This window comes from Drosophila simulans, chromosome 3L (genome assembly GCF_016746395.2).
Source record: "Drosophila simulans strain w501 chromosome 3L, Prin_Dsim_3.1, whole genome shotgun sequence".
NCBI classification, from domain to species: Eukaryota; Metazoa; Arthropoda; class Insecta; order Diptera; family Drosophilidae; genus Drosophila; species Drosophila simulans.
In genome coordinates, this window is record NC_052522.2 from 8,537,235 (window position 1) to 8,546,197 (window position 8,963).

General features: G+C 44.8%; 1 long non-coding RNA gene across 1 annotated transcript; it reads left to right on the forward strand.

Moving 5' to 3' along the window:
• The first annotated feature begins 230 nt into the window (after positions 1-230).
• LOC120284753 lies at positions 231-2,257 on the forward strand. The gene is made up of 2 exons (XR_005543974.1): positions 231-371; positions 1,910-2,257. It is a non-coding gene; the product is annotated as an uncharacterized LOC120284753 (long non-coding RNA).
• The last annotated feature ends 6,706 nt before the right edge of the window (positions 2,258-8,963 follow it).

The window sequence follows — 8,963 nt, forward strand, 5'->3', positions numbered from 1 at the left end:
GGTCTGTGCCCCAACTTGGGAGCACGCCAAGCCAAGGCATCACACAGACATTTCATGGGCTCTGGCAGTACCGGCTCCAAGTCTAAAGTGCTCGGGCTTTGCTGACGCACGGGATGATTATCAGAGGGCGTTGTTTTTGGGGGCGGGGCGGCCGGACCAGGGGGGGTGGCGCAGGGGCGGTCAGCGGTCGGTGATCGGTCCGCCGGCAATCAGCAACACGAGCCACAGGCCCAATTGAGCGTGCTGCTCGTGCTGGCAGCTCGTGCCGTCGAAATATAACATCGCCGATCGATCAGAGTCAGTCGGTCATTCAGTCATTCAGTCACTTAGTCACTCAGTCATTTGATCAGTCGAGCTCTGAATTCGTTATGGTAATCATCATTAGCGCGAATCGTCGCACTCGTGCCAGACTTGTCTCTATTTTATTTAAGCCAAAGGTCGAGCGCTCGACTAGGGGAACCAAAAATTCAAAGCCCCTCGCTCCAGAAGGGGGGCATCGGGCGAAAACTAGGGGTAAAGCACTTCCGTTTAGCAGGAATCAATCAGCATTTCGCAGGAATCCACAAGTGCCGCCCGTTGATCTTTGGATCTTGATCTCAGAGACTCGATCTCACCGCCAGCCGGTAGGTTTCGCTAGTCAATTGACTAATCAGTGGGTTTGAGTTCTCGGAACCCGCTACTCGAGATTTGTCACCGTCTGGCGAACGACTTCCTGAAGACCAGATGCCAAGGGTTCCAACACCAATTCGAGGGGTTCTTACAGAAGGCGGAACTGCCTTGGCTGGCCGGCTTATCATCGATCGCCACCCGGGGGGAATTGACCACCCGAGGTCAACTGGCTCACTTGTCTTGATAAGCGAGTTGAGTGGTCGAGCTCTTGCAGCTGGAATCAAAGCTTTCGGCTTTTGGCTTTTGGAATGGGTATGAGTACGGGTATGGGTCTGGGGTCGAGCCACCCAGAAATGGACACATCATGAGCCCCTCGAGTCGGTGCCTCTTGGCTTTATGACATTCGACAGCCTAATTAGCGTCCGAATACTTCAGTTGTTTACTTAGACGCCACATTAGATGCGATTAGATTAAATCGCCCGCTGGTCGAATGCCCTCATGATTGATGGTTTATTTTTAGTAGCTCTCGGATTATTAATATTCATTTAGTGTGACTCCTGGACTCCTCGAGTGCCGTGTGTGTAATCAGCTTTCCGCAGAGTGGGCACTTTTTGTTTGTTCCATTCGAATTTATGGCAGACACTACTCTTCTGCGCCGGACTTTGGCACACTTGTGTTCTGGGGGCCTTTGGCTATCTGGGTCTTTGGGTCTACTCGGCTGCCGCAGTATTTCCGATATGGGGGAGTGGCGATACCTACCGACATATTCATCCATTTCGTACGGCGTACTAAAGTTGACGCAGTTTTTTGCTGGAAAACCATGTTAACCACCACGTGACTAGCGGCACACAAAGAAAGGTTTTTTGCTCAGTGCAGCGATCAATTGCAGAAGGTGGTATTGAGGTCGTTGGGGAAGGTTTAATCAGTTTGTTCAGGGTTCTAGCTGTTATCGTACAACAAGAATTGAGTTAGAATAGCCAGGGGGGGTCAAAGTAAAACAGCTTGGACTTGTATGGCGGAAATGCCTTTACTGCACTGCACCTAAAGCTATTTCAAATGAAGGTTGAATATATTTTAATCAATCTTATATATATATAGATCGATCTATAAATCATAGATGTTGTATAAATACGCATCCTTTACATATGTATGTCCCAAGATTTTAACATATCTAACATCTTTTGAAGCTTTGTTTAAAAGTAAGAAGAATACCCATTTCTCTATTTCTGGGCTGACGACAACGATACTTAGTTTCTAGATATTTCAAGGCTCTTATCACGGTCTTTCTTTATCGTTCCAGTCTATGACTTCTGCAGACCCCATTGGTCCCCTATTGACACTCCACCCCCGCCCAACGCGAATCGCCTGTTTATCTTTGGCAGTCGAGCCTACTTGAGTGCCGGGCCAATCCATGGCAGCGAGTCAATAACACTTGGGAAATTGACCAAGTCCCCCCCAAAGTTCTTATCACAAGGAGCGTGACTGTTCCGCCGCCGCAGGTTTTTGCCCCTTGCCGCCGTCTTATCATGAGATCCAAAACCCGTGCTCGCCACGGTTGTACACATATGGCATACATGTATATATCATATATTTCGAAATGTAGGGGGACGTCAGCCGCCCTTATCAGGCAAATATATATATATATATATATATATAAGTATGTATATGGGGAGATAGGTGGCGTACACGTAAATAGATTATATCTAGGTAGCTGGCAGGGGCATGACTTTTTGCGTGTGCCATGACGAATTCGCATCGTAGCGGACTCTACTCTCTCCGCTAAATAATGCTATTTTTACACTGACAGTATGCCGTATACCGTACACCCAACAGCCACCCAACACCACCCACCGCCCATCGGGGGGAAGCAATGAACTGCGAGTTGTTGAAAAATTTTCCATGAATCGTTGTAGTTTTTTGTTATTTTCTTATTTTCGCCCTGGGCAAACATACATACTCGTACAAATGTGCTGTTTGCCTGTGCAACATCTATGTACATACGTACGAACGTATGTGTGTACACATAGTCGTAGAGCCGCTTTTATCAATAATTATTTTGTTGTGCTCGCCGCGAGTTGTGTCAAGTGGATTTTCTTATCACCGCCTGACGCTCGTAGGGTGCCAGTTGGGTGGTGCTTTCGGTGGAGCGCTGTAACTGGGTGGGGATAGGGGGGTGGGGCTAGTGCTGGGGCTGGTGCTGGTGCTGGTCGTGTGACACAGACACACAATCACGTAGGCACAGTCGTCTGAGCCCGGGCTGGGGCGCTATAATTAGACGGCCGCAGTCAATATTAGCCGTGCAAGGCTGGCACGATCGCTCCGCCGATCGATCGATTGGAGTATCTACACTGGGGAAAATAATACTGCTCACTATTAATCATTTGAAAACTAGTATTTGCTAAGAGAAATTTACTTTGAAACAGGGCTTTATGGTCGTAGAACAAAGGTGTGGATAGTGAAGTAAAGTATCTTGTACTTAAAAACATACGTATCACATTGGAGCTCCCTGAAGTTCAATACCTACAAAATATCTATTTGTACTTCATTCTAAATTAAGATGGCTTAATTCTTCAATAAAACTTATACCATATGTCGCCCATTGTTGTTCCCGTGCACATAGACCAATCGAACTGGCGATCGATCGCCTGTTGCCATGTAAACCATACCCTTACCTAAGCCACTTAAACGATCGCCTCCGACGGGCATGGCTTTTACTATCTGTTAATTGATTGACGCAGTAACCATGGGGTAAAACTATATGGCCAACTGCGGCGTGTCTACTATCTACTACTGCTCGTAGTGTTTGTCAAGGGGTATTGCCAAGTCTTATCTTTGAGTGGTGGAAAATTTGAGCGCGCCTGGTGGCCATTTTCTTGATGCCGTTTGGCAGCAGGTTTTTCGCTGGGTCCGTGTAATCGATGGCCAATTTAATGCATTGCAGCGGCGGCCATTATTCAAAAATGACTCTATCCCGCTCGCTGGCCATCCCTTTCGCTCTCACTGGCTGCAAAACTAATTAAAGTTGCAGCAGCTGCTGCACTTGGGTGTTAACTTGCTTAACGTACATCAAGTCGCATGCAATTATGAGATGCAAAGGGTTCGCTCCATCCCATCCCATACCATCCCATTCCATCTTGTATCTCGACATCCCGGTGCTTCGATTCGCTGCAAATGCAAATCGCAGTCGTTGCCGGGCTGCGACTACCCAAGTAGCCCTTGTCTCGACATCCCGAGCCTCTGTGTAATTGAACAATTTTCTCCACCGGTCTGCGAGCCACACAAAGGACCAGGACCAGGCCCTCTGGACGGTGGCAATGGCGGTGGATGTCACAGTGGTCAAAACAAGTAATGCTAGCTGTTTGTGGTATGAAAAACATGGTCAAGATGGTTATGATAAATGATTTATTAAAATTATTTCTTAGGCATTTTAAATCCTCGTTCTTAAAGTGAAATCAGAAATAAGTCATAAGATTTCTCAAACTATAAAATTACAAGCTATATGTGCTCAACATATTTATTGCTCTACCATATCAGTCTTGTCAGAGTTCTAATAATAATGGCGGAAAATTTTTACTAAAAATTAATAATATAGATACACAGATTTTGTAATATTTTTTTAAAATAATTTTATTAATTATCTAATGCATAGGTATTATTATTATTATTATCATTAACTCGAAAGCATTGTAATATAACATACCAACTAAATGGTAATAACAATTTATGACTCAAAACACCACCATGCAGCCCAGGGTCGCCTTTGGAGTGGTGGAGTAAGTTGCCGGACTCGGTGTTTATTTGGGCCCAACCGGCTCTTTCTGGCCAAAAACAACAACAGGAGCCGCCGCACACGACGTCGACAACAACGAAAACAAGGGCCAAGATGGTGCAGGGCAAACAAAGGCGTTGGCCATAACAACTCAATACACAAGGCAGGGACAGAGGATCGGTTCGGTTCGGTTCGGTTGGGTTGGGAACGGATAGCAGGGCGGCACCCAGATGAGATGAGATCCCCAGACTTGAAAAGGCCAACTCATCCGCTGGCCAGACTCTGGGCAATGGCAATTTATGTAAATATCCGTACAGCCTTGATTTCCATGTAAATTCAAAGGTGCCCTGGGATATGTGGCAGGTGCGAACTACTTTCAAACTACCGATCGCGGCAATCAGTGGGCAAACAAATATAATACGAATACGGATCCATATTTGCTTGCCCTGCCCTACTGTTTGTGCAGTCGGATATGGCAGCTAATTAGCCGGTTGCAGGTTCTAATGCGTCCGTCCGTGGCAACGGTGCGTATGAGTAATGTCACACCCAGTGCCCGGAGTGCAAATATTGACAGCGTTTTGTTTTTCGCACCGAGTTCAGTCGAGTCGACGAGCGTCAACGACTCTTGAACAAGCCAGTGGATCTGTATCTGTATCTCCAGAAATATTTGTTTTAATGCACCTCTCTCTTTTTTTTTTTTTGCAAAACAAACAAGAAAGTGACTTGCAAATATTGACAGATCGACCGATATGAAGGGTGCAAACTGAAATTCAATGGAAGGCAAGCTAAGCGTCTAGGAAATTAAATATATAAGAACTGTGAATATACACTATATAGTATATATATATATATAGATATTTACCAAAGTAGACGACTCCACCTAAACCAGCCAGCCCATTTGCTGACGTAAATGCGGCGGGCAGAGAACAAAACTGTAGCGCCGGTTAATGATCACAAGGCATTTGATAATGACGCGTGCTGTACGCCGCCCCTTCCTCGCCGCCACGCCCCCTGCCCCATTCACCGTTTCTTTTTTCTGTGATAAAAGTGTTTAACATTCATTAAGATTATTAATAAAAGGCCGCGCCAGCCAAACGAGTTTCAAATAATTCTCCCCTTTTGTTGAGCTCAATGGATTTTTATTTTCGCAAATATTTCTTTACCCTGATTTTTTTGCATAAATGTATTTCTTTTCACGCGACGACATTCCCCATAAACCAAAACCTTTTCATGTCTAATTTTTCAACTGGTTCTCGCTGCCGCATTTTAATATGTGCCAGACATCATCGCATATATCCTCGATTTTATTTGAGAAACACTTTTGGGGCAGAGTTTTTGGCTTGCTTTTGGGTGGAGTTGATGAATTAAATTTATGAGTTTTGCACGAAGTTGTTAGGTTATCGAATATATGTGGCATTAAGTTCTTATATATGAGCACAAATATTTTGCGGTTTTTTATCCGCATAAAAATAACTTGTATTCTGCTGAAATGAATGAATATAGACGATAAAGGTTTGGGATTTCTGGCTTAGTAACGATGACTTGAAAAAATTCCTGTGGCGCTTTTAATGTCGCTGATATGTAGAAGTCCCCTTGTAATCAATGTATTTTTTTTAGTCATGTTTTTTCCGAAAGAAAACCAATTTCCGCCCAAGTTTTAGCCAAGCTTAACCACGAAATGTAGGCCAGTAATGTCTGAATCAACATCGCAAATACTGGGAATATTTCCAAGAAGGCTTTCAGATTTTTTTCGAAGCGCCACAGCAACGAGTATTTGACTCCTAATGAATATTTATAATGCCTGGCTAAGTTATGTAGTCTCAGGGAGGAAGCATATTCAGAATCTTCGCCTTATAAATATTGTATGGCCGATCGGGCGGGGAATTAGCATAGATCAGCCTAAGCCCGACTTGGTGGCAGATGTGGGGACAACGTCGCGAGACTTTTCTAATTCCATATTAATTGTGTTGATGGTCCATGCCGTTTGACGTCAATGGTATTATAGAAACAAATACAGATACCGAATACGGAATACTGAATACCGAATGGCAGCAACAACATCTGTGACCCAAAACTGGTTCGAACTTCACGATTTTTCAACGGTAGCTGCAGGAATGTCGGAGCTGTCGGTGGATCCATGAAAGCCGCCGTGACATCGTAACCACCTGGATAATGTATACATATACGTGTATCGTACTTTCCAGAATCTAAAATCTGAATAGTCGACAAGGCAACGCAACCCACCTATGCATCCGCATCTATGGAAATGGCAGCTGATTTCTGAGGCATCATCATCATCATCGAAAACATCTCTTGGGCGAAATTCTTTTGCTTTTGAGGAAATTTCCATGGCATTTCAAATTTTATTTGTTTGTTTGTTCCGTTGGATCGCTTGTTGCCTGTGTTCGTTTCGCACAACAAATAAACTGAATTTCGTTTGGTCTATTGATAACACGAAGCGAAAATACTCTTACCGCAAAACTTTCCTAGTTATAAAGAGACTCATGTCGAAAACAATAGCACCATTATCTAAAGCCATTCCGAGTTCTATAGCTCAATGCTGTATCTGCCATATAATCATAAACAGGAATTAAAAGCATAACGTAAGCTTTTATTGTTAATAATCTAACAAATTCGAATTCGGTTGTAAGATATATTAATATAGAGATTAAAGTGCCCAAAAGTACTACTCCTATACTGTGGACTGCAATGAAATATTATTACCTTTGCAATAAACTAACTTTATCGTATATATGTAAAATCTGCATTGACGTATTCTTCATCCTAGCATGCTGAGATTGTAGATTTTCGAAATCAAATTCCTAGATTACGTCCACATCGTGATGGGTTAAAAGTGCTCGGTGCTCGAGGCGATAAATCAGAGTGCTGCGATTTCCATCTGGGACTCTATCTGGCGGCCAGCTGAGAGTGGAGGACCCCTTCCAGGTCAGAGTATTCGCAGCACTTTCGATGGGCCCCCGTCTTCTTTTTTTGGGGTCTGAATTGTGGGCCTTATCGCCGCGCACGCCGCTCGCAACTTGGAGCCGCTGATTGGTGCCTATAAAAAGCCTCGCTGCTGTTGTGCCAGTTTGTTTTCGCCCGACGGCCTTATCGCCAGTCCGTCCGTCTATCATTATCACTATCATTATCAAACGATGACTGGCCGATGGTGAGTACGTACGCGTATACCCATACATAAATCACTTATATTATTTTGTTATTGTCACGCGACCTTCAGCGGTATCACGTGTTGCAGGCGATCGCGTCGTGATCGCGATGGCTGCCCAAGTCGGCCGACTTTCCCCCTTGGGCTGGGGTACAAAGGTGGGGCTGGGAATGGGGGATAGGGCGGCTAGAGTCGCCCGTTGTGGGTGCTGAATCTTTGATAAAGCCAATTTATGGCACCAAACGGAGCAGTGTGAGTGTGTTGATTGCTTAGCAACGCCCTGCTGATAATGATGACGTTCGGGGAGATGTGCGCTGAAAATCTTCCGTAGCTTTTTGTTCGAAAAACGTGACTGGCGCCGAATGAAAGAAGGAAAGATGGGGGGCACCTGGAAAGCTTCCAAGAGTGTGGAAAAATTTCGACACTCACAACGCCGCTGCGATGGGGGCACTTGTGAAAAGTCGACTCTATTAACACCCGTTTCCCAGTTTCCCGGCCCGCCATCCACGAATCAACCGGGCTGGCTGCTGACTGACTTCGTGCCATAAACTGTCCGCACAAATTCTAATTTGTGTCATCGTAAATAGCGTCAAGTTATCAATTAAGCTATTGATTTATGGTTGTCGTAAATCGAAAACAATAACACTCCTGTCCTGCTGTTCCAAGAGTCTGCTCATGATGGTTATGACAGCCCCCTTTAATAGCGTTTCCACTGCCAAATCGCTGGATAGCACGGCGATCGGGGATTGGGGATCGCGGATCGGGGGCACCTTCAATTAAGGCTGCCACACCAAATAACCGGGCGTTACGTGCTCTCACTGTCGGTTCGGTTATCCTTAAAGGGTTTTTAATTAAATTTTACAAGTCCCGTGGACGCAAAAGGCGGCGGCGCGGCCCTCTTTTTAATTGAAATGTGTTAAAATTACTTTGAAAGTGTGAAGTCGCTGCACGTTCGCCGGTCTTCAAGGGGATCTCTCCTCTTCCGCTCTGCGTTTTGTTTTTTTTCGCAATTTACGTTGTCAATTTTAACGCCCCGAAATATATAAGTTTGAACAACATCCCCAACCAACCAGCCAGCGAGCTCCCTTAGTTTCCATTAACCATTTTTCTGTTTTTCACTTTTCTGGGTATTTCATTTTGCTGGGTGTGAAGTGGTGGTGTTGATAACTCTGAGGTTCGCTTAACAGTAAGTGGCCTGCTTAATTGTTATTGCTTATGACGTCGGTAGATGGAAGAGGTCCCACATATCAGATACAAGGCCTCTGGAATGCTCCGTCCAAGGCTCCAGATACCGATTGATGTCACTGTGATCTCATGTCACCTGCAAGACCGATTGAATCTACCATAGGAAGTTCCACTTTGCAGACCTACTATCAACAGAAAAATAGTTGTTTGTTGACATTGAAATTTGAAATCAAG